Source organism: Bidens hawaiensis, unplaced genomic scaffold (genome assembly GCF_021521415.1).
Source record: "Bidens hawaiensis isolate Kalapana, Puna unplaced genomic scaffold, B.hawaiensis_p1.1 tig00419434_1, whole genome shotgun sequence".
Taxonomy (NCBI): domain Eukaryota; kingdom Viridiplantae; phylum Streptophyta; class Magnoliopsida; order Asterales; family Asteraceae; genus Bidens; species Bidens hawaiensis.
Window position 1 is genome coordinate 476836 of NW_027504859.1, and position 26926 is coordinate 503761.

Genomic DNA, 26926 nt, shown 5'->3' on the forward strand with positions numbered 1-26926 from the left:
ATTTACACCTCATTCAAGTTTAACTATCTCTGCTGTCAAAACACAGCAAGTACACACAATCGTCTAACATGCATCCTAAGCATACGACATATCTCCAAACATGCAATAAACATAATTATCCATAAAAATCAGTAGTAACCCTCTAGGGTTTACAAACAATCAATGATTTAACAATCTTTCACCGTTCAAAATCACATATGATCATCTAAATCAATAACCAAAGCATAATCAAGCATCATCTAATCCATACAAAGCATAAGAACACTTAATACATGATTTCCAAAATTAGGGTTTCATTTTAATACCTTAAAAACGCAGAAACAACCAAGAGAAAGGTGAGAGATGCTTAGAAACAAGTTCGGGATGCTCCCATTATGAAAACTAAGGTCAAAACGGGTGTTATATGGGTGTGGTGATGGCTGCCGTCGCAAGAGGGGAGGGGGGTGAGGGCCGATCGGTTTGTGTGGGGAGAGGGAGAGAGTTAGGATTTTGTTATTATTAATAATAATATGTTACTCCAAGGCCCCTCAACTTCTAATTATTACTTTTCTAGCCTAAAGTAACTTGTTTGCATCTTGAGTTAGTGTTCTATATAATATTATCAAATAGCACATAAGCCTAACACATAATTATCAAATAATTATTGTTTGGATGTTTTTCGTTTATTCACCAATGGTTTGCGTCAATTTGTTTGCGTTTCGGTGCAAAATGGAAAGTATTGGTCGAGGCTGATGTGTGCTATAACGATGTTGACATGTGGAATTCAATCAAGAATGGTCCACAAGCAGCTGATGGTGCAAATGCTACTGCTGCCGTGCGTGATAGGATGAGGAAGGTGGACGACAGGGCTTTAGCTATGATCAAGCTAGGACTGTCTTGGGAAATCTTGACCAAGGTTGCACATCACACAACAGCAAAGGCTATGTATGATGCAATCCTTGAGATGTATGAAGGTAACACTGAGCTGAAAAATATCAAGAAACAAAAACTCAAGCAAAAACTTGAGAGATTCAAGTAAAAGGATGGAGAAAGATTGAAGTCAATTCTTGAAAGATTTCTAGAAATTGTGAATGACCAAAGAACAACTAACTATGTAATGACAAGCCTTGATCTGACCACAAAGTTGTTGAATTCAATGCCAAAGGAGTGGTATACGGCAAACAAATTCATCCTTCAAAAACCAAACTTTGAAGCACTTATGTTGGATGATGTGATCTGTTTCCTTTAAGCAGCTAAGATTTAGATGATCGAAAATGAAATGATCAAGGAGGAGAAGCCATGCTTCCAGGTGTCAAGTGCACTGATCGCACCCATGGGAAACCTATCCACTAAGAATCAACAACAAATTCCAGTCATAGAGGAACCAAAATGAAAATGGTGTTGAAACACCTAAATCTTTCATTGGTGGGAGTACAAGTTGTTGGACTCGGTCTGCCCAAGAGACATATTAAATTGATGTGGCTAGTACGTTATGATCCAAGTCGGGTCATACCCAATAACAAGCTAGACAAACACCGATAATATTCGTTCATATATGATGTGATCATAACAAATGAATATTAACACTTAAGTTATTTGGAAAGGGGTTTCTAAATAAAATGTACTTGTGTAATAAACAAATCATATGGATGATTTATGTTTTATGAAAGAACATTACATAGTGTTATTTAAGTTGGTTAAATAACAATATGTGAATAATAATAACCAAGCATGTCTCTTAACATATAATAGGTTTTATAAGTTATAAGTTATAAACTTATAAAAGTATATATGTATGGATATATATATATATATATGTTTAAAGTTTTATAAAAGAAAAAAGATAATAACTCTTTCAAATGTAATATTATTATATGTTTGAGTGGAGACATGAGTGGAGACATGTAATGGTTATTATTGGTGGAGAGAAAGATGTCTTTAAATAAAACCAAGTCTTTCTCTTTCATTCTTTCATAACACACATAATTTCCAAGTAAACTTTTCTCTCTTCCTCTCTTGGATATTTTCATCCAACATAAGAAAAGAAGAAAAAATTTCAAGTGCAAATCCTATCTAAAAGTGGTGTGTTGTTGAAGCTTGGGGTATGCTAGCTTGAGGAGCTTCCATATTCAAGTTCTTACCTTTTAATCATCATCTCTTTCACCCGGTTTTGTCATATTGAAAGGTAGTAGTAACATGCATGGACTTATAGTGACATCCATGTATTTGATAGTGTGTAATTCGTATTTGGATCCGGGTTTAGGTTTTGCATGTTTAAAATTGTTTTTATACATATCATATTAACAAGATTTAAAAATTTTATATCCGCTGCGTTTTTGGTAAAATAGGGATTTTTTCACTTTGATAATCTTGTTAAAACGCAACAATGGCATCAAGAGCTACTTATACGAATGCATGCTTCATTAGACCCAAAATTTTTCGGGTTTATGGTGGGTTTCACCATTTGGCCGAAAATTTTTGGGGTTTTAGTTACCCCATGGTTTTTCAAGGTTATACTTTACATGCATGTGGTAATCATGAAAAACCAAGTCATTTGGATGATTGTTTAGTTTGTTTGGACAAAACCCGAAACTTTCGGTTTGCTTAAGCTTTGGCAGAAAGTTTTGAGGCAAAAAGGGGAACCATTTTGGTCTTGTATTATTGCATATTTGGATGTGTAATAGATGTTCATAACCTAGCCATGGCCTTGTGTTTGGTTGAATGATTGTGTTGGTTGTTTGTTCATTCGATTTGGTTGTAATATTTATTTGGGTTTGTAATTTATTTATTCATTCATATGGCTTGTAATAATAAGTAGATTTGATGTATTTCTTTTACTAGAAAAATGTATTTGGATATATTTTGTAAAAGAAGATGCATGGATGGAAGCCCAAATAAAATGATGAAGACCACAACACTGGGAGTAAACACTTGGAGCATATGGATGCGGAATCAAGTGGGAGTTCACCGACACAAGTGCATGTTCTTTTGGGTCCCTTAGGAGAGACTTTTTGACACACTTGTCTTCGGTCAACAAGTGTGGTCAATATTAGGAGGCTATGGTTATGAACTTGTGGTTGTGTATATTTTGTGCTTGCATGGTTGATTTACTTATTATTTGCAATATGGTTTGCTTAACAACTTAAAATCAACTAGCATAAAATTGGTTCCTTAGAAATCGTTAGGTAATAAAAATTGGTTTTATTAATAACTAATGATTTCATAATAAAAATGGGTTTTATTAATTGGAACTTTGAAAATGGGTTTTTCAACTAAGTACCATACATTTGAATGCATGCAAATGAAAGGTACAATAAATAGTTTACCAATCTAGAATTTAGAAAACTAAAATCCTTTTTTAAAAACAAGTTAAACACCATCATTTTATACGACACTTAAGTCACTTGTAGACTTGAAAGTGAGTTAGGATCACCTAAGCACTTTTAAGAAAACTTGTGATCTTAAGGTGATTTTACAAGTACTTTTGGCATTAGGATCACCTAACCACTTGTATGAGTAAACTCACACGTGTGTATAAGTAGGACGACTTGATTTGAAACCATGACTATAGGATCACCTTAACATGGCTTTCAAAGTTGTTGATGGGATTTAACATACCAACTAAACATATGATGTTTAACCGATCCCATAAAACTAGAAGTTGCAAAGGTTGCAATTGTCAAACGTTGACTACCTTGTTAATTCGAATAGTAGGATAAAGGTCACCTAACTACTATTTGAATGAAACGTTGGGTTCTAGATTTTAATCAATAATTGTCTTGGAGACATTTAAAGGGTATTAAAGATTAAAATTTTATTAATATCGAAAATACTAATTTGAACTTTGTTAAAATTCTTTTAGATGGCCGCAAACAACGCACCGAACACAATTATCTCACACGTGGATAATCTATCACTAAGATCCATTCTTTTAGATCGTCTAAACTTTAACAACTTCATGGATTGGTATCGAAACTTGAAATTGTTCTCAAGCAAGAAAAGAAGTCTTATATTTTAGACGATCCTATTCTCGATGAACCCGATGTCAATAACTTGGATGCCTATGAGGATTGGTTAAAATACACCGAGGATTCGGTGCAAGTTTCTTGCCTCATGTTGGGAACAATGATTCCCGAGATCCAAAAGGATTTCGAGAATCATGGGGCGTATGACATGATAACCCAACTTAAGGAAATGTTCCTTACTCATGCTCGGGTTGAGCGATTCGAAACGGTTCGGGCGCTTCATGCATGTCATATGGAAGAAACCCAATCTGTTTCATCTTATGTACTTAAGATACATTGATCGGCTTGAACGGCTTAACTGTCCCGACTCAAAAGAGTTAGCCACGGATTTAATCCTAAATGGCTTAATTAAAAAGTTTGAGACATTCGTCATGAACTACAACATGAATGGATGGGACAAAAGCATTGGTGAGCTTCACGCAATGCTTAAGACAGCTGAGGCCGGCATGGGTAAAAAGGTTTTACCCGTTCTTGCGATCAATGAGGGTGGCTCAAAGAAAAGGCATCACCCGGAACCAAAAGCAAAGGTTGCCGTTGGTAAGGGGCAAGTCAAGAAGGGGTTCAAGGGAAAGGCAAAGGCGGAGCCAAATCCAAAGAAGCTAAAGGTTAGCGCTGAGGATCCGTGCTTTGGTTGTGGTGAGATAGGTCATTGGATGAGAAACTGTCCGACCTATCTCAAGGAGTTGAAAGCTAAGAGGGATGCGGGGCAAACCTCAGGTACAACTTTCATGATTCACATTGATCTTAATATTATTTCTTCTAACACATGGGTATTGGATACCGGATGTGGAACTCACATATGCAATTCATTGCAGGGGTTCAAAAGAAGAAATGAGGTGAAGAAAGGAGATATAAGTCTCTTCATGGGCAATGGAGCAAAGGTTGACGTCCAAGCCCGAGGAGATTATGTTTTAAAGCTTCCAAATGGTTTGGAAATTGTTTTGAAAAACATTTTATATTCCCCTAGTTTGACTAGGAATATTATCTCTGTTTCTGTATTAAGACAATCTGGTTATGACTTTAAGTTTGTTGATAATGGTATTTATGTTTTCATGGATAATGTCTTTTATTTTAAAGCGATGCCGTTTTATGGCATTTATGAATTAATTCATGATGACTCATACATTGATAACTCGTTGTACCAAGCTAACACCAAAAGACTCAAAATGGATTTGAGTAATACTTTTCTTTGGCATTTTCGTCTTGGTCACATAAACAAGAATCATATTCATACACTTCGAAAGAATGGTCTTTTGAATCAAATGTTGATTCATTTAATGAATGTGAATCTTGTTTATTGGGAAAGATGACCAAAGAACCCTTTAATGGAACAAATGAAAGAGCAAAAGACTTATTAGGTATCATACATTCGGATGTATGTGGACCTTTTAGGACAATGACAAGAAATGGTGAAAGATACTTCATTACCTTTACCGACGATTATAGTCGCTATGGGTATGTGTTCTTGTTAAGACACAAAAATGAGGCCTTTGAAATGTTCAAAGTCTTCCAAAATGAAGTACAAAATCAACTCAACAAAACAATCAAAGTACTACGTTATGATAGAGGAGGTGAATACCTCAATGATGCGTTTCTAGAACATCTTAGGAGTTGTGGGATTGTCTCACAACTTACTCCACCTGGAACACCACAACATAATGGTGTGTCCGAAAGGAGGAATCGATCTTTTTTAGACATGGTTCGATCCACTATGGCTAGATGCTCATTACCTCTATCATTTTGGGGTTTCGCTGTGATCTCTGCTGCCCGTATTTTAAATATTGCACCAACCAAGAAAGTGGATAGGACACCTTTTGAAATATGGCATGGAAAGGCTCCAAAATTTTCATATTTAAAGGTATGGGGTTGTGAGGCTTATTTTAAGATCTACACCCCTGACAAACTTGAATGTCGATCCAGTAAGTGTATATTTGTAGGATATCCCACGGATTCGATGGGATATTATTTCTACAATCCAAGCGAGCATAAAGTGTTTATAGCTCGAAATGCTAAGTTCTTGGAAAGAAGGTTCCATATGAAAGGAACTGATAGAACTGTAGAACTCGAAGAGGATCGAGAACTACAAGCCGATACACGTTTGGTTGACACTAGCAATCAACAAGAGGTTGTTGAGGATGATCAAATGGTTGATCGAAACACACAAAACATTCCCAAATCTGGTAGAGTTAGCACCCCACCTGAGAGATATGGATTTTTCATGGATGGATGCTACGTGGTTGATTCGGATGAACCCACCACATACCGAGATGCAATGTCGCAATCTGATTGTGACAAATGGCTAGAAGCCATGAATGTTGAGATGCAATCCATGCATGACAATCAAGTATGGGACTTGGTTGCTCCACCTCTAAATTCCAAGCTGGTTGGAAGTAAGTGGGTTTTCAAGAAGAAAACTGATATGCATGGAAACTTGGATACTTATAAAGCTAGAATTGTAGCAAAGGGTTTCACGCAAACTCAAGGGGTTGATTATGATGAAACTTTCTCGCCCGTGGCAATGCTAAAGTCTATAAGGATATTGTTTGCCATAGCTGTATATTATGACTATGAGATATGGCAAATGGATGTCAAAACTGCTTTTCTAAATGGGCATCTTAATGAAGATGTTTATATGGTTCAGCCTGAAGGTTTTGTCGATCCACAACATCCTAACAAAGTATGCAAGTTGAAGAAATCAATCTATGGATTGAAACAAGCATCTAGAAGTTGGAATCACCTTTTTGATGATGAAGTTAAGAAATTTGGATTCATCAAAAACTCTGATGAAGCTTGTGTGTATAAGAAAGCTAGTGGGAGCATCATAACCTTTCTGGTATTATATGTCGATGACATATTACTGTTTGGAAATGACATTCCAACCTTGGAAGGTGTGAAAGCCTGGCTTGGAAGCTGTTTTTCCATAAAGGATCTTGGTGAAGCCGCCTATATTCTGGGAATAAGAATCTATAGGGATAGATCAAGGCGGTTGATAGGTTTGAATCAAAGTGCATACATTGACAGGATCTTGAAAAGGTTCAAGATGGAAAACTCTAAGAAAGGTTTGGTACCTATTCAAAGGGGAACGATGTTGAGTGCTTCTCAATGTCCAAGCTCAAAGGATGAGCAAGACATATGAGTGGTATCCCATATGCATCTGCTATAAGATCCATTATATATGCCATGATTTGCACTAGACCGGATGTGTCATGCGCCTTGAGCATGACAAGTCGATACCAACAAAATCCGGGAACTAGCCACATTGAATGGCTGTTAAGAGCATATTGAAATACCTTTGAAGGACTAAGGATATGTTTCTAATATATGGCTCTGGTGAGGAGGAACTCGTTGTAAAGGGTTACACTGATGCGAGTTTCCAAACTGATCGAGATGATTCTCGATCACAATCGGGATACGTTTTCGTTCTCAATGGTGGTGCTGTCTCATGGAAGAGTGCAAAACATGACGTGGTAGCTTTATCCACCACTGAATCTGAATACATCGCCGCCTCCCTGGCAGCTCAAGAAGCTGCATGGATTAGAAAGTTCATTGCCGATCTAGGAGTTGTTCGTACCATTCAGGACCCTCTAGAGATCTTTTGTGACAACGAGGGTGCGATTGTTCAAATCAAGGAACCCGCACGTCAAAAGACTAGGCACATTGAGCGGAGATTCAACTACATAAGGGATGAAGTTGAAAAGGGAAAGATATGTATTCGCAAAGTTCACACTGATCAAAACATTGCGGACCCACTAAAGAAACTCCTTGAAAGGCCGAAACATGAGAGTCATACTTGCGCCTTAGGACTTCGATATTCTAGTGATTGGATTTGATCAAAATTTGTATTTGGATATTGGAACAATTTTATTTTAACTCAATCATATGGTTTTTGTTATGGTCATGTTCTTGAGTTATGTTCCATTTTAGTATGTTTAAATCCAAGAATAATTTGAATTATTCTAAACGTCTGTAGTCGTTCATATTTATGGGAACAAATGTGAAAGTAAGACAATTATGAACTTGGATTGATAAACAAGACGTGGTAGCTTTATCCACCACTGAATCTGAATACATCGCCGCCTCCCTGGCAGCTCAAGAGGCTGCATGGATTAGAAAGTTCATTGCCGATCTAGGAGTTGTTCGTACCATTCAGGACCCTCTAGAGATCTTTTGTGACAACGAGGGTGCGATTGTTCAAATCAAGGAACCCGCACATCAAAAGACTAGGCACATTGAGCGGAGAGTCAACTACATAAGGGATGAAGTTGAAAAGGGAAAGATATGTATTCGCAAAGTTCACACTGATCAAAATATTGTGGACCCACTCATGAAACTCCTTGAAAGGCCGAAACATGAGAGTCATACTTGCGCCTTAGGACTTCGATATTCTAGTGATTGGATTTGATCAAAATTTGTATTTGGATATTGGAACAATTTTATTTTAACTCAATCATATGGTTTTGGTTATGGTCATGTTCTTGAGTTATGTTCCATTTTAGTATGTTTAAATCCGAGAATAATTTGAATTATTCTAAACGTCCGTAGTCGTTCATATTTATGGGAACAAATGTGAAAGTAAGACTATTATGAACTTGGATTGATAGATATTCATGAGGTATGAATATAGCAAAGGGTTGCTGCCAAGGTTCATAGATATTTATGGGATAAATATTGGACTGACCCGCTCTCAATTTTACTGCTCGGAATCCTTGGGATTTGTGATCATAAGTAAATTTGAGTAAAGGCGAACTTCATAGTATCCTCCGACCTGAGATACATATTGGGTCTTGATATTCATCGACTATTATGCTTTGACTTAGTTCTTCGGTGCTCTGAAATATGTCAGTACATAAGGCTAAGCTCAAATATAGTACAAGGTGATAGTGAGAGACGTATGTAGTCAATATGGGATTTGTCCCTCTTATTCGTTGAGAGTTAAATGTCTAAGGCCTGACAAGTTAAATCAACAGAGAATGATCACTATGTGCCTCTGGATTTAACATGACATTTGTGGAAAAAGGATAAATGATAGTTTCACCTAAATCATTTTCAAGTATGGGACTTGAAAGGGATGATGTTGTTGAATGGCACTTCGTCATACGTATTAGGGGTAGTAAACCGTAGTTAGGCGGTATTTGCTACCTGCATCAATCTTCTATGTATCTTGTGCAGGTGGGAGATTGTTGGACTCGGTCTGCCCAAGAGACATATTAAATTGATGTGGCTAGTACGTTATGATCCAAGTCGGGTCATACCCAATAACAAGCTAGACAAACATCGATAATATTCGTTCATATATGATGTGATCATAACAAATGAATATTAACACTTGAGTTATTTGGAAAGGGGTTTCTAAATAAAATGTACTTGTGTAATAAACAAATCATATGGATGATTTATGTTTTATGAAAGAACATTACATAGTGTTATTTAAGTTGGTTAAATAACAATATGTGAATAATAATAACCAAGCGTGTCTCTTAACATATAATAGGTTTTATAAGTTATAAGTTATAAACTTATAAAAGTATATATGTATGGATATATATATATATATATGTTTAAAGTTTTATAAAAGAAAAAAAATAATAACTCTTTCAAATGTAATATTATTATATGTTTGAGTGGAGACATGCAAGGTGAGTGGAGACATGCAATGGTTATTATTGGTGGAGGGAAAGATGCCTTTAAATAAAACCAAGTCTTTCTCTTTCATTCTTTCAAAACACACATAATTTCCATGTAAACTTTTCTCTCTTCCTCTCTTGGGTATTTTCATCCAACATATGAAAAGAATAAGAAAATTTCAAGTGCAAATCCTAGCTAGAAGTGGTGTGTTGTTGAAGCTTGGGGTATGCTAGCTTGAGGAGCTTCCATATTCAAGTTCTTACTTTTAATCATCATCTCTTTCACCCGGTTTTGTCATATTGAAAGGTAGTAGTAACATGCATGGACTTATAGTGACATGCATGTATTTGATAGTGTGTAATTCGTATTTGGATCCGGGTTTGGGTTTTGCATGTTTAAAATTGGTTTTATACATATCATATTAACAAGATTTAAAACTTTTATATCCGCTGCGTTTTTGGTAAAATAGGGATTTTATCACTTTGATAATCTTGTTAAAACCCAACACAAGTCACCAAGGCAGCGAGTCAAGATTCAATGTCCAAGTTATTGATGACAATGAATTTACCTCAGTGACAAGTGGACATGTGCCCTATGGTGGTGGAAGCAATGCACAAGGGAATGAAACGCAAGATCTCTTCTCCATCTTCACTGAGTCATATAATTCATTTGTTGCTAAGAACATGATTCACACAAGTGTCATCTAAGATGAATTGAAACAAATTGATGAAGATGACCTTGAAGACATGGATATGAAGTGGCAAACTGCAATGCTAGCTCTTAGAAGTAAGAAGGTGTTCAACTGGACTGGAAGGTCTCTAGTCTCTGGTGTAACGATTCCGACGAAACCCGGTATACCCTAACCGGTAGACAATAGTTACGTCATATTTAATGTCGGGTACATGAATTACCATAGTAATTATACGAGAATACATGGTTCACTGTATTGATTGTACGTGAATATATAATTCATCGTATTGAATATGCGATTAATCGATCGATAGTTATTGAAACCCGAACGAATCGAGGGTTCAATTATAGACGATATCTATAATATTTAGTGATTTTATGAAGCATTAATGCTTCGGGATAAGTAAAGTACGACACAGAAAAAGAATTTCGATTTAATGGTACGTCGGTACATTAAACGAAATCGTTAATACCAAACCGAGCAAGAGACGATCGATCAAGCCGAAAAAGATGCGCAATTATTAATAATATGATGTTTTAAGTTAATAAATGTCATGGTTTAAGTTTTTAAAGTTTTTAAATCGGTTTTATATAAATTTCATTTTTAAGCCGAAAAACGACCGTTTTAAACTCGTTTTAAGCCGAATTAAACATTTAACCGAAAAACGAACTGAACCAAATTATCCAAAACATTATCCGGATTTCGAGAATCCAAATGAGTGGCCAAGAATGGAGAAGTGGGTCCCACCCCACTCCCTCCCATTTCCGATCGGATTACAAAGGGTATAACCCCTTTCATTTTATTTTTTTTTAACAAACATTCAACAATCTCCTACTCTCTCCACATGATCCCTCAAGAAAACCGAGATTTTGTAGCAAGAAAACAAGGTAAGGAATTGAGTTAATCACGTTTCCATCTTCGTTTCTTGAGTTTATTTGCAAGAAAATGAGATTTAAAAATGAAAACCGATTCTTGCATGATCAAGTGATGTATACGGGTTATACAATGGATCTTGGTCCAAGAAAGGAGTTAAACGAACCAAAAACGAATTTTTATGGTTTAAACTTTAGTTTTGAAACAATAACCGAAACTATAGTGTAAGAGGCTTGATCGTGAGTGTAACTTGCTTGGTATTGTGGTATGTTGGTTGTAGGTTCTGTATTTAGTGGTAGATAAGGCGGAAAGACGAGTTTGTAGCTTGTAGTGGCGGAAAACAAAAGGTATATTCGGTTTATGTTCGGTTTTGGAGTTTTTGGACAGATTGTAGATGGTTTAGAGTTAGGTCATGAAATTTTACAGAGGTGTTAAATACATGAAAATATGAGTTCTGTGAATTTTTGGTAATTTTTGGACAAAGGATGAATATTTGGTGAATTTAATGCTTGGTTTTGGCCAAAAATGGTGAAAAATAGTTAAATATCATGAAAAATTCTGGCAATTGAAGATAAGCTTTTTATAACATGTATAAGTCACACACAAAATTTTAGATTAGTTGGAGAAGTCTAAGTAGGATTTTCGGTTAAACGAGTTCTAAGGTTTTCTAGCTCGGTTTTGGTGAAAATGGCATGTAAAAAGAGATTTTGGTTCTGGAAAAATTACAAGGGACTATGTGGATGGCAGGGGACATCCAGGAAAAATTTGGGATTTTTCTAAGGTCGTTTGGTATTTACGACATATTTAGTGTTTAAATGGTGTTCAAAAATAAATAAATAAATTATAAATATAAGAATTAATTCTGGAAATATTTTTATAAAATTCCCCACTGTCAAAAAGTGATTTTTGTAAAATTTCAAGATCCGAGAATAAACGGATAATTATTTGTGCTAAAAAGAAGATAAAAACAAACTTTTAAAGTCTAAAACACATAAACCGGTAAAGTTCGTCTAAACGAACTGACTGGTGTATAAAAACCCTAATAATGAACTATTTTCATATAATAGAGTTAAACAAGTAAAAATGAATCATCCGAAAATAATTCGGAAGATTTGGGTATTTTTAAACGATTTAACGGTTTCCGGTGCACTAAAGACGGAAACGGGTCCCGCGGCCAATCGGGGCGTCTAAACCGAGCTCAAATTTCACAACTTTAATTAAATTATCAGTCAACCACTAATTTCGGGTCGTGTGTGACCAAACTCATTTTTGAAACGTAAAAACGGATAACCGTTCTAGGCACGCAAAACGAGAAAAACGACTAATAGTAATTGTGACCATGGAACTCTAAACGATATCACAATCTGAGTCCGGAGAAGTGTTTCTGGGTTAACATTGCCCCCGGAAAGGGTACAGTACTGGGTTAACAGTGTCCCCAGATAATATTATATTATGATATTGATTTATCAAGGTTTACTCAAATTGTGAAACTCACCAACTATTCGTAGTTGACCCGTTTTCTCACATGCATTTCAGGTACAATTAAGATGAAGTGATTGCTTACGTGCTAAGTGCTTGATGTGTGTAAGATGTGCGTGTGGGATATTAGGATACATTATATTACATAGAATTATGTATCGTATTGTATGATGTGTGTATCAACTAGACGGTAATGAATTATGAGATAATGTAATTTGAAGTATATTAATGTAATCAGTTTTCTTTATAAACAATGTGGTTGATATCAGAGGTGTCTGTTGCATCCCATTTACGTTTCCGCTGCGGTTACGGGGTGTTACAGAACTTGGTATCAGAGCCATTGGTTATAAAAGAATTAGGATGTCTTTAAAAGATACCTAAAATATAACCAGTAGCTCAAGTATTATAGGATCTGAATATCAACTAATAATATATGGTGACGAGTATTGGGATGAACTCGGTCGGACAAGTGAGTTATTATGGTCCGGAACATAATAACAGACTTGTCCGCACGAGGGAATTAAGGGGAAGTCACTGGGTACATTAATAGGAAAAAATGGAAACATATGTGTAAAGTATATAATATTATTCATACATGCTAATGTGTATATATATATATGTACATATCTCGTGGGTACATGTATTGAGAAATAGGACCCGGATAAGGAACCGGGGGATGAAATAATAAAAAGTACCGAGGATGCTGAAATTTCTAGAGCATCGGTTGATGATAAGTCTGGCTTATCGGGCCATAGTTATGATAGTACCAAGTTAGATCTCCCGTTTGACATTAACCAGAAATATCTAGTAACCGTCACTCCCAACCAAAATTGATAAATGCCTCACCCTACCAACCGGTACCGTATATCCTAATAACCCCCTATGTTCACCCGCACCGCCGACCCTCAGGTAAGGACGGACCTGTACCTGAACCCATTCTTATTCCATTAAGGTAAATAAATAAATAAATAAGTAAATAAATAAAATAAAATAATAATAATAATAATAATAAATTTGATAATAAATCAGCAGATAAAAATAATATATAGAAATATATATGTGTATGTCTCACTCTTAAACATATGAGACATACCACCTCTAGATCGAGAATTACCGATTTTTGCGAACTTAGAACGCCTGAGGACATTGACTGAGCAAGTGATAGAGTTTCGCATAATAGTAATTGATAATATATGAAGGCAACATGGGTCGCGCGATTACCTTGAACCTTGCTGCTCCCTATGTTATCCTCACATCCGTTAGATGCCTATACCCATGTATACTCGAATAGAATGATTACCCGTACACAAAGAGGTGTTGGAATCATTATAGCATAGTTGGTTGTTCGTTCGTAGGTGGTATACCGTGTATGCCGGATATACAAATAGACACGGATATTATAACTCCGTGGTACGTAATCGTTTGGTGCTCACGGTGAGCATGTATCGGTTATGCTGTCATGCAGAAGGATATTGAAATCAAGCATATTAAACATTAATCTTTGCTGAGAAAGATCTATATGTCAGTTGGTGACAAGGGTTATCAAACATATTTAAACGTTAACCGACATCAGGTTAAGTCCATATGTTATTATATTTGTGAGACATATATACTAGATACTGGTATGTGTAATATGTATGATAATATTTGGTGTGTATGTGTACCTGTTGTTATGATTGAGCTGATAACGAGTTATACGGTGAGATTAGTATTGATTACTGCGTACGGGATGAGTACGGCAGAATGACATAAAAAGAGTAACTCCAATGATGGAGATTGATATGATTCAGTTGATTGCTCAAAGATAGCAGATGATGATACCGAATGTTGTATCACAGATCACTGCTAGTGTTGATGCAAATGTGATCGCAGAATTATAGATCGAGCAATCACATGATTGTGAATATTTCAATTCTTAGTGTTATTACTAAGAGTGATAATGTTCCACCGAATACTATTATGACTACAATTATTAGTTATAAACTAAACATGAATAGTAGTCGTAATGAATTAGATCCGGTATGAAGGATATGTTTGTTGGTTGTGTTAAGGAAATTATTAATAGTTTACTGAGGGTAAAGGGAGGAATAGATTAGCGAGTGGATAGAAAAGATCGAAGTGGTTAAGGATATTGGTAAGAGTCTAGAACATTGTGTAGTGAAATATGCTACAGATATGTTGGTAGATTATGTTTTATCGTGATGGAACACGATGGTATAAAATTATAGTTAGAAAATTTTTACTCAGATGATGTGGTCAGAATTTAAAATTCTTGTGCTAGAGCACTTTTATTCGAGTAATTAAGTTCAGTGATTGGAAACTGAACTATGGAAGATAGAAATGTTGTGTGCTGATCACTTAGAACACGCTAATCGTTTGAAGGAATTGTCATGTCTGCTAACATGGCTAATTACCCCTGAAACTAAGCGAAGTGAGCGCTATATTGGGGACTAACTCCATCGATAAGGAGTATAGTCAACCCTGTAAAATATACAACCTTTGGAAGGGTTGTGTCACAAGCCAGCATTGATATATTTGACTCTATGGGAAACGGACTGGAAGGACGTTAGGTGAGACGTCGAGTGTTAAAGAAGAGAAATGATAAAGGTATAGTGCAAGATAGGCTTTTGAATAAGTAGGTATGTCCTACAACCCAGAATTATACTAAGACTAGTTCTGGTGTGAAGACATGAACCGTATGAAGGGTCCTTCCTTTAATGCGGAAAGTATGGTTATCGGCAGGAAGAAGAATGTCGAGTGATAGTAGGCCACAGGTGTGGTAAAGATGGACGTAATGCCCCAATTGTAGAACCAATTATAACCATGTGAACCTGCAACCCCAACCCATTCGTGTACAACCACTCCGAACCCAACAACTTCAATAACAATCCATCCAAAAAAATCAAATTATACCAAACAGTTGTACTTGCTATGAATGTGGCAGTACAGAACGTTTCAAGAGAAATTGCCCAAAGTTGAACCAAGGTGTCGTTGGAAGACGAACCTCTGATCAAGCAAGGAGCCGTGCTTTTGTGAGTAATTCAGATAAAGCACGTCATGATCCAAAAGTGGTATTAAGTACGTTGTAGTTTTAAATCAATAGGCTTCAGTGATATTTTTACGGTCGTCGATAGAAGTTAGTTCCTGTTAACCTCCTATCATTTGGAAAGATACCGATTGGTGAAACTACAGAACCCTATACTGTAGAATCGCTAACGGTAAACCCCTAATGGTTAACTAAATTGTTCGGAATTGTCCTATTATTCTGAACGATTAACCTTTCCTTATTGATCTACGACCAGTAAAGTTAAGAAGTTTTGACGTAATAGTTAACATGGATTGGCTAACTCAACACGAAGCTGAAATCAAATATGAAAAGAAGATGATTAGAAGCTCTCTTTCGGACGATGAAGCGGTTAGATACAGAGAAAAGTGTACGGTATTATGTTACCACTCTAATCTCATCTTGAGATGTTATAATATTTACGTCAAGAAGACGTGGTGAATTTAACAAACGTGATCGCCACAGATTTTAAAAGAAAACATATAGAAGATATCCCGATGGCACGCGAATTTCCACAAGTTTTCCCATAAAAACTTCCTGGATTACCGCCAACCTGACAGGTCAAATTCAGAATCGATTTAATGCCTCAAGCTGGCCCTGTTGCTAAAGCACCCTACCGACTTGCACCAACTAAAATGCAAGATTTATTGGATAAGGTTTTATACGACCTAGTTAGTCACCATGGGGTGCACCAGTGTTATTTGGGAAATGAAGGACGGAAGTGTTAGGATATGTATTGATTAGGGAGAATTGAATAAAGTGTCGATCAAGAATAAGTATTCACTTCTTCGAAGTAAATGATCTGTTTACCCAACCGCAAGGGGCGATTTATTTTTAGAAATTGATCTTAGATATAGTTATCACCAAATGAAGAATCCAAGAGGAGGACGTTGCAACAACAGCGTTTCGGACTCGTTACGGCCATTATGGATTCTTATTTATGCCGTTCAGGCTAACAAATGCGCCGGCAGTGTTCATGGAACTCACGAACCGAGTCTGTAAACTTTATTTTGACAAATTTGTCATAGCATTCATTGATGATATTTTGATATATTTGTAACGTAAAGAAGAGCACGAACGACGGGTAAGGAAAATTGTGGAAGTGTTAAAGCAAGAGGAGTTGTACGCGAAGTTTTTGAAATGTGATTTTGAATAAAGAAGGCATAATCCCTTGGTCATGTTGTAAAGCAACAAGGATTTCACATAGACCCAAATAAGATAGAAACCATTAAAATTGTGCCAAGCGCCGATTTTAAGTCTCCCCGATGGAGATGATGGTTTTGTCGCGTATTGTGACGCATCGCCTAGAGGGTTAGGATGTGTGTTGACGCAGTATAATAAGGTTATAGCCTATGCTTCCCGACAGTTAAAAATACACGAGAAAATTACACTATTCACGACTTAGAACTGGGAGCGGTTATCTTCGCACTTAAATCTGGAGACATTATCTCTACGGTACCAAGTGCACCATCTTCAACGATCATAAAAGTTTGCAGCACATATTCGATCAGAAAGAACTGAATATGAGGCAACGAAGATGGGCCAAGTTGTTAAGCGATTATGACTGTGACATCCGTTATCACCCCGGCAAGGCTAACGTTGTAGCCGATGCATTGAGTAGGAAAGATCGGGTTAAGCCATTGCGAGTGCGAGCGCTGGGGATGATAGTCCAGTCGAACCTTTCGGACCTGATTCGAGTCGCTCAACGTGAGGCGTTAAAAGAGGAACAATTGGAAAAGGAGGGATTTTACGGCAATGAGAAGAATTTCGAACAGCGCGTGGACGAAATTCTCTATTTCAAAATCGGGTTTGGATCCCGACCCTCCATGACCTTCGTGATTTAATCATGGACGAAGCGCATAGATCGAAATATTCCATACATCCGGGATCGGATTAGACTATTGATGATACGAATATCTGAAAGGATTTGATTGATGGCCGAGTTTGGAAAAAGATATGGTTACGTATGTTGGTGAATATTTAAGTTATGCAAGAGATAAGGCTGCACACCGAAAACCCTAGGGAACGCCACAACGACATAAAATTCGCCAATGATAGTGGGAATAAATTACAACGGATTTTGGGACGCAAATTCCCAAAATATATCAAAGGCATGAGGTAAATTGGGTAATCGCGGATCGATTAACCAATCCTCGCATTTCATCCCAATCTATGACGATTACCGCAATGAATTCTCGCCCAAATTCCTGATGTTGAAATGGTAATTCGTCGTGGAGTACCATTTTCAATGATCTCAGATCGAAATAGTCATCCTACTTCCATTATTGGAAGGCGGAGAAGGAAGCATCGAGAGCTTGAAGCTTTCTATGGGTGAAGTAATTATCACCAATTTGTTAAATTGAAATTGGGCGTCACTCAAGCCATAAGATTTGAATTGATTCAAGAAACAACCAATCGGATTTATAATATTTAAGATAAGTTGAGAGCAGCGCGAGATTGGCAAAGGATTTTTGCCAACATTCATAGGAAACCATTGTCACTGGAAGGAGGTGACAAGGCATTTTTAAGGCATCACCTTAGAGAGGTGATATAAGGTTTGGCAAAACCGAAAATAGCTCCTTAGTATATTGGACCTCATGAGACGATCTCCATGATTGATCATTTAATTTATCGATTGAAGTACTCCAGGGGCTAAGTACTATACATGATGTTTTGCCATGAATACGGATTGACAAGTACCTAAGAGATGAGGCAACGAGAGTACTAGTAATGAAGGTACTCATAGAAGACATGCTTGATATCATAAATAATTCCGTAGAGATAGTAGACGGGAAAACTAAACAGTTTGGACATACCAAGCTTTATTGATTAAGATTAAGTGGAATTCACAACGAGGACCGGATTATACCTGGTAACGCGAGGGTGAATTCTGAAGGGAAAACCCCCACCTTTCTCTCGGAAGGGGATAATGGGCGTGTAAAATTTCGAGGACGAAATTTCTTAACGGGGGGAGAATGTAACGATTCCGACGAAACCCGGTATACCCTAACCGGTAGACAATAGTTACGTCATATTTAATGTCGGGTACATGAATTACCATAGTAATTATACGAGAATACATGGTTCACTGTATTGATTGTACGTGAATATATAATTCATCGTATTGAATATGCGATTAATCGATCGATAGTTATTGAAACCCGAACGAATCGAGGGTTCAATTATAGACGATATCTATAATATTTAGTGATTTTACGAAGCATTAATGCTTCGGGATAACTAAAGTACGGCACAGAAAAAGAATTTCGATTTAATGGTACGTCGGTACATTAAACGAAACCGTTAATACCAAACCGAGCAAGAGACGATCGATCAAGCCGAAAAAGATGCGCAATTATTAATAATAAGATGTTTTAAGTTAATAAATGTCATGGTTTAAGTTTTTAAAGTTTTTAAATCGGTTTTATATAAATTTCATTTTTAAGCCGAAAAACGACCGTTTTAAACTCGTTTTAAGCCGAATTAAACATTTAACCAAAAAACGAACTGAACCAGATTATCCAAAACATTATCCGGATTTTGAGAATCCAAATGAGTGGCCAAGAATGGAGAAGTGGGTCCCACCCCACACCCTCCCATTTCCGATCGGATTACAAAGTGTATAACCCCTTTCATTTTATTTTTTTTGAACAAACATTCAACAATCTCCTACTCTCTCCACATGATCCCTCAAGAAAACCGAGATTTTGTAGAAAGAAAACAAGGTAAAGAATCGAGTTAATTACGTTTCCATCTTCGTTTCTTGAGTTTATTTGCAAGAAAATGAGGTTTTAAAGATGAAAACCGATTCTTGCATGATCAAGTGATGTATACGGGTTATACAAGGGATCTTAGTCCATGAAAGGAGTTAAACGAACCAAAAACGAATTTTTACAGTTTAAACTTTAGTTTTGAAACAATAACCGAAACTATAGTGTAAGAGGCTTGATCGTGAGTGTAACTTGCTTGGTATTGTGGTATGTTGATTGTAGGTTCTGTATTTAGTGGTAGATAAGGCGGAATGACAAGTTTGTAGCTTGTAGTGGCGGAAAACAAAAGGTATATTCGGTTTATGTTCGGTTTTGGAGTTTTTGGACAGATTGTGGATGGTTTAGAGTTAGGTCATGAAATTTTACAGAGGTGTTAAATACATGAAAATATGAGTTCTGTGAATTTTTGGTAATTTTTGGACAAAGGATGAATATTTGGTGAATTTAATGCTCGGTTTTGGCCAAAAATGGTGAAAAATAGTTAAATATCATGAAAAATTCTGGACAATTGCAGATAAGCTTTTTATAACATGTATAAGTCACACACAAATTTTTAGGTCAGTTGGAGAAGTCTAACTAGGCTTTTCGGTTAAACGAGTTCTAGGGTTTTCTAGCTCGGTTTTGGTGAAAATGGCATGTAAAAAAGATTTTGGTTCTGGAAAAATTACAGGGGAATATGTAGATGGCAGGGGACATCCAGGAAAAATTTGGGATTTTTCTAAGGTCGTTTGGTATTTACAACATATTTAGTGTTTAAATGGTGTTCAAAAATAGATAAATAAATTTTAAATATAAGAATTAATTCTGGAAATATTTTTATAAAATTCCCCACTGTCAAAAAGTGATTTGGGCAAAATTTCAAGATTCGAGACTAAACGGATAATTATTTGTGCTAAAAAGAAGATAAAAACAAACTTTTAAAGTCTAAAACCCATAAACCGGTAATGTTCGTCTAAACGAACTGACTGGTGTATAAAAACCCTAAAAATGAACTATTTTCATATAATAGAGTTAAACAAGTAAAAATGAATCATCCGAAAATAATTCGGATGATTTGGGTATTTTTAAACGATTTAACGGTTTCCGGTGCACTAAAGACGGAAACGGGTCCCGCGGCCAATCGGGGCGTCTAAACCGAGCTCAAATTTCACAAATTTAATTAAATTATCAGTCAACCACTACTTTCGGGTCGTGTGTGACCAAACTCATTTTTGAAACGTAAAACAGGATAACCGTTCTAGGCACGCAAAACGAGAATAACGACTAATAGTAATTGTGACCATGGAACTCTAAACGATATCACAATCTGAGTCCGGAGAAGTGTTTCTGGGTTAACATTGCCCCCGGAATGGGTACAGTACTGGGTTAACAGTGTCCCCAAATGTACCGGTTGATACGGTTAAAGTTATATTAATAATGAGTGTATAGTAACGATCGTAGGGATCATATTACAGATTGGACGTGTTAACTGATAATGATTGTTGTTACCTGCTTGCATGTGCTAATGTGAGTTTCACGAGCCTCTTTTTTCTGAATTGTTTTCAAATATTTTCCCGGGGCGGAAGCATGTTACTATTGAAATGTTTAAGTACATACTGAACGCATGGATTTGCGTGTATTTATAAATATTTGATTGTACGGGAATCGTACGGAATGGGTACAATACTGGGTTAACAGTGTCTCCAGATGTCCCTAGAAGTGTTTCTGGGTAAACATTGCCCCCGGAATGGGTACTGTACTGGGTTAACAGTGTCCCCAGATGTCCAAAGAGGTGTTTCTGGGTTAACATTGCCCCCGGAAAGGGTACAGTACTGGGTTAACAGTGTCCCCAGATAATATTATATTATGATATTGATTTATCAAGGTTTACTCAAATTGTGAAACTCACCAACTATTCGTAGTTGACCCGTTTTCTCACATTCTTTTCAGGTACAATTAAGATGAAGTGATTGCTTACGTGCTAAGTGCTTGATGTGTGTAAGATTTGCGTGTGGGATGTTAGGATACATTATATTACATAGAATTATGTATCGTATTGTATGATGTGTGTAACATCTAGATGGTAATGAATTATGAGATAATGTAATTTAAAGTATATTAATGTAATTAGTTTTCTTTATAAACAATGTGGTTGATATCATAGGTGTCTGTTGCATCCCGTTTACGTTTCCGCTGCGGTTACGGGGTGTTACATCTGATTCAAATGAGAGAATTGGCTTTGATAGAGAATGCAACCAGCCTAGAAATTTTCAGATGAATCAGTTCCAGAACCAGCCAAGAAATCAGCTGCAATACCAACAGAACCATCAAAGAAATAACAACTTCAACAACAACAATCCCAACAACTTCAACAAGTATCAACAACCCCAAATGAATAATCAACAAGTTGTACCTCAGAATCAAAACTACCAAAGAAATCAATACGCTCAGACCGCTCCAACTGAAAGTTTCAAAATCAACCCAGAAATCAAAGAAATGTAGCTATTGCTGCACATCATGAAGGGAATTTTTAATTGAAGTCACCATGCAGATGACATCTCAAAAGCAAATGTTGCATTGATGGCTGTGGTGGAAAAATAAGCTGGAACATCATCTTCTCAGGTACCTTCACTTTCTTCAACTGAATTACTTTAAACAATAGACGCATTGAATGTGAAGGTAGGTAAATTGGAGAGAGAGTGCTTTAGAAAACCAAGCATCATTAATGGGTATGAAGCAAGTGACTTGATCAATGAAGAAAAGATAAAGAGTCTTGAAGATGATTGTGTAAGCAGTTATAGGACACAGTTAAGGTATGTGACTGAGATTGATGGTTCCAAGAAGATGATTATTGAAGAGAAGATGCAGAACACAAAATTACAAGTTGAAAATGAATTTATGAAGAACTTGGTATCAACAGGAAACATTTGTGGTATCTTGAACCAAGTGAAAGAGGAAGATAAATACAAAGCTGTTCCACCACCATTTAACAACAATTATTTGTTAAAAGTTGACAAACAAAAGAGAGATAGATATCTTCAACAATTTAGACATGTCTTTCAAGACAAAGAAGAATTTGTTAATCTTTACAAGAATGTTGAACTGAGTGAAGAGGGAGAGTTTGTAGTAAAAGAAGAAGAAAGAGAGGAAAATCAATAGGTGTGCAAGTCTCTGAGGATGACTTTGATTATGATGATCTGAATGTAGATGATTTAAGTGAAATAAGTGACCAGATCACAGATGAAGAGATCATGGCTGTTAAATAAACAGAAGACTGAAGAAACCAGAATCAATAGACAAACTTCCAATATTGCCACCTATGACACCAAGGATGAAGAAACAAACTGAAAGAATGAAGAGAGAACACGTGTCCTTTGACATATGTGAAAGACCAAAAGTAAGTTACAATGTTGTCAGACCACCAAGTGGAACTCTGTTGAAGAGGTTAGAAGAAAAGAAAATGAAAAAGGCAAATGAAATAGTCATTAGTGATAACTTTATTTCAGTTTACCCAGTTTTCTCAAGCCATGAAGTATTTGAAATTGGTGAAGTTGAAACCATAGAGGAGTATGAGAAGTAAAATCAAGGCATAAGGGAAGCCTGGATGAAGAACCATCGAGCTTGAAGAAAATCACTTTTGTGAAGAGCAAGATTGAAAGACATGATATCAAGACAGAAGAATTTGTTCCTTTTTCAATTGACTTGGATGGGTTGAAGACTCAGAAATCACTTGGTGTCAAACCACCTAGACCAAGTGAGCGATTCAAGAAAGGAAGTGATCATGAAAGATTCAAAGGAAAAGTGTGGTGTAAAAAATGTGATGAATATGGTCACCATACTGGCTCCTGCAATGAAAGGCTCCATTTCAAACCCTTTCATGTTACAGATGAGACAAAATTTGGACAAGACTTTGTTTTGTACAAACAAAGGTATAATGAATACCTGGGAAAAGGATAGGTGTGTGGAAAGGAGACTGAGAGCAAATCTAATCAAAAAGAAGAGAACAATATGAAGAAATATGGGAAGGGTGAAATGAAACCTAAGAAAAACATGACTGAACAATTCAAAGAAGCAGATCACAAGAAGTTTGTAACTGCTGTCAAAAAGAACTTTCAACCTTTGAGAATTATCCCCAATCAAGACACAAAATCGGTGAAGTCTGATGATTCTCAAGGATCATCAAGTGCTGAAAAGAAAGAAAAGAAAAATATTTTCTCAAAAGGAAACCGAAAGAACTAACTGGTGATGAAAAGTTCCTATTGAAACAAGGGTTTAAACCTCAAGGATTTCTTTGGAAACCTAAGGTTGAAGTTCAGAAGGAAAAGAATTTTGATGTGAGAGATTATGCAAGACCAGTTGACTATGTACTTCAGAGTGTGAAAGTGTATTGGATGATTGATGTGTTGTAAAACACACCTATTTTCCGTACATTTTTTATCACGTTTTAAAGGCTTAAGTATATAATAAAAAATGTTTTTAACTCTTTTTAACTTGATCTTACAAAGTTTATTATTTTGTGTAGGTGACAAGTTTTAAAAGAGAAAAAGTTCTGGTTTTGGAAGATAAAATAGGCTCGTATGATCAAGTTTGAAGAACCAAGTTAAAGCCCGGCCCAGCCCATTTATAAGAAGCCATACATGTGTTATATATCATATATTATAACAAAAAAAAAACAAAAAAAAACCCTAACACTTGGGCAGAATTCCGATTGTAGCTAGGTCAAGGGAAAAGAAAAGAGTTTGTTGTTAATTGTGTGTCATTGGCTAGTATTATTTGTTTTTGGGTTTAAGGAGACAAATGAGGTTGTGAATTTGTGGCTGGGATTAAACTCTCGTAGACCAGCCACAAGTGGGTAAATTAGACAATAAAGATTAATAACCAAGTCCTTACAAACTGGTCCGATCTGCAGCCTTATACACAAATTAAAAAAAAATCAGTTTTTGCTTTTTGTTGAGCCAAGTAAAGAAGAAGAACAACAAGGGTGATTCGGGACAGCAGCTAGGGTGGTTTCTCATCACTAATCTCAGCCAATATCGATAGTAAACATTCATTAACTTTGTGTTTTCGTTAGTGCTAATAACTCTTTTGTGTTTGAACCTTAAAGTTGATTTCTTTTGCAACTGAGTTTGAGATTGATGTGTTATTGATTATTATAGATTGTTGAAAGATTTTAATAATGTTTTTTTGATTAATATGGTGTTTACATTGATGTATACCTGGTTTCCTAAAATTATGTTTGGCTAAACTAGTTAGTTCTACCTAGGTTAGATGAATATTGTTAGGTTTTAGTAAGTAATATGGATTGTTGATCATCTTGACTTGATTTGTTAATAAAAATTTTGGTTTAAAATTGAATTAGTTTGTGTTTAGTGGTTGTGTTATGATTAATTATACTCATATACCTCTTTCTTTTATTGATTGAATCGGTTTTGATTGATTTTAGCTTGTTTGAACTTTTTACATTGTGTTGAGAGATTGTTTGCAGGGTGATCAACCATAGGGTTTAGTTGGGTATGTTAATTTGTTAAAATCAGTGGGTAGGCACCTTCTTAGAGACCGAGAGGTTATAGGAAGTAAGGTCGTCTCATAGCTTTTACTTGTTAGCATTAAGATCGCGCAAGAGTGGGTTCGGTTCTTGTCGGGTTTGGGTTTGTAAGAAACTAGTTGACCTAGTTTAAGTTAAACTAAATTGTTCCTCTATCCTTGGTTGCGTAGTATTCGTCTCCATTAGGGTAGTGTGTCGGTCAGACCGAGAGGAGAGTCGACAATAGAACACTTTAACAATTCGTTTCCGGGTTTGTTATTAAAATCAACTAAGTGTAAGTTAGGGTTTGTTAGTGAGACTGAGAGGTGATCTAGAATTCTTGAGTGAACCTTAGTTGTGTCATCCTTAGATACCAGTGTCGTGAGATTTTTCAATCCATTAGCTTCTTATGCCTTCAATAGGATTGTTACCTAGGTAGACGTTTTCTCCATTGATAAGTCTCATTCTAAAAGTTTCGTCTAGTCTTGTTAAGTTAAGTCCTTTAAGTTAATTAAAGTGATTTAGGTCAAATAGTTAATAATTAAAAATAAATTAAAAAAATATTATTCTTAGGTGAGTCTTGGTTAGGGTTAAGTATTAAGAACGTTTTCACGTGTCCTTGTATTCGATACTCGGACTTCCTTAGGTCTATACTATTTTTGATCGGTACACTTGCCGATTGTGTGTGTATTTGTTAGGATTTTCGTTTTATAAATTCAAAGCTTAGTTGTGAGTTATTTAGAAAGAGCATCATTAGACACACATCAAATTTTTGGCACCGTTGCCGGGGACACGATTAGAGGCGTATTGAGAACGACTCAAGTTAGGACTTACCTTGTTTGCTACTTGTTTTGTTTTTCTTTATTTTTGTTTAAATAGTTTAGCTAATTTTAGTTTCTTTTATTTATTTTAATAGTTGTATGTGACGTACTCGATCTCTAGGACCGCCAGAAGCCAAAGGATTTCCCGAACAAGAGAGAGAGTTGCGTGAGAGACGTCGTACCAGACTGTCTTCCAATTCTTCTACGTTCGTCTGTAATACATCTTCTTCTCCTACTTTTTCTGAACCCGTCATAAGGGATAGGATTATGGGCGACGCGATTCCACTACCGAGGAGGACAGTTGCAGACCGGGCCCGTCCGGTCGACGCAGGCGTGAGATCTAGCATTGCTCCACCAGCCATCGGAGTTCTGACGAATTGGCAGATTCCATCTAACATTCTGAACAACATCTCTCATTCTGCTCAATTTCACGGGTTGCTCCACGAGAACCCGCATTCTCATCTGACTCACATTACACGTATTTGCGACACGTTTCATCTTTCCGGCGTATCCGAAGACGCCACCAAAATCCGTATTTTTCCATCTCACTCGTTGATCATGCGAATCTGTGGCTTGAGTCCCTCCCATAGGGATCCATTGCTACTTGGGCTGCCATGCAGACCCAATTTCTTGAGATATACGATCCTCCGGCTAAGGCCGCTCGTTTGCGTAACCAGATTCATTCGTTCCAGATGGAGGAAACCGAGAGCTTCTACGAGGCATGGGAGAGGTTCAAAAGTTTACTCGCTTTATGTCTAAACCATGGCATGCAAGACTTGGCAGTTGTTGAAAAATTCTATAACGGAGTGACGTACGCGACTCAAAGTATGCTCGACATGTCTGTGGGAGGCAACTTATTGACGAAAGAAGGATAATAATGAGTGCATTGCTTTATTTAACGGGTTAGCCATGAGTTGATACCAGCGACCACCAGCCAAGAGCAACAAGACTGTCGACTCCCTATCACATGAATGCATCTGGTCGACACGAGCACCGCACTTACAGCACATGTTGAGGCGTTGGCAAAGATCGTGAAGGACTTGCTGGTGAAAAGTAAATTGTGAGAGATCTGTAGAGGGGGCATGATGCCATTCAG